Below are 1,089 nucleotides of genomic sequence, written 5' to 3' on the forward strand. Positions count from 1 at the left end.
AATTTAAAAAATATATAAAAAAATATGATAATAAAATTGGACAAAAGTATATTCATACAGTTCTTACACATGTGTAATTGACAAAAAAATTGAAAGAATTTCAAAAACGGTCCAGAAAGCACTTTTTAAGGGTGTGTGAAGTTTTTTACAAAATTTTGACATTTTTGACTTTTGACTTTGACTTCCTATGAAATCATATTGGAATTGGACAAAACATATTCCTTATGCGCATGTAAAAAAAAAAAAAATTATGATAATAAAATTGGACAAAAGTATATTCATACAGTTCTTACACATGTGTAATTGACAAAAATCGAAAGAATTTCGAAAAACGGTCCAGAAAGCACTTTTTATGGGTGTGTGAAGTTTTTACAAAATTTTGACATTTTTGACTTTTGACTTTGACTTCCTATGAAATCATATTGGAATTGGACAAAACATATTCCTTATGCGCATGTAAAAAAAAAAAAAAAAAATTATGATAATAAAATTGGACAAAAGTATATTCATACAGTTCTTACACATGTGTAATTGACAAAAAATCGAAAGAATTTCAAAAACGGTCCAGAAAGCACTTTTTTATGGGTGTGTGAAGTTTTTACAAAATTTTGACATTTTTGACTTTTGACTTTTGACTTCCTATGAAATCATATTGGAATTGGACAAAACATATTCCTTATGCGCATATAAAAAAAAATTAAAAAAATTATGATAATAAAATTGGACAAAAGTATATTCATACAGTTCTTACACATGTGTAATTGACAAAAAAAAATCGAAAGAATTTCGAAAACGGTCCAGAAAGCACTTTTTAAGGGGTGATAAGTTTTTGAAAAAAAAGTTCATTTTTTCAAAATTTTACTTTTGGACATTAATTTGGGTTACATATCCAATATGAAAACCCCGGTGGAGCGCATTTGCCCCCTGTTGAATTTTTTAAAGTGTTACAACTGGCAATTACCATATGGCATTTGCAATACACTTTGGATGAATCAACGCCGAATTGGGTGGTATTGGCCAATGTGTATATGGTTTGTCCGATGCCAATGACATGCCATTCATTTTTGTCCAATACAGGGGGTATTCCCT

This window comes from Oncorhynchus keta, chromosome 17 (genome assembly GCF_023373465.1).
Source record: "Oncorhynchus keta strain PuntledgeMale-10-30-2019 chromosome 17, Oket_V2, whole genome shotgun sequence".
NCBI classification, from domain to species: Eukaryota; Metazoa; Chordata; class Actinopteri; order Salmoniformes; family Salmonidae; genus Oncorhynchus; species Oncorhynchus keta.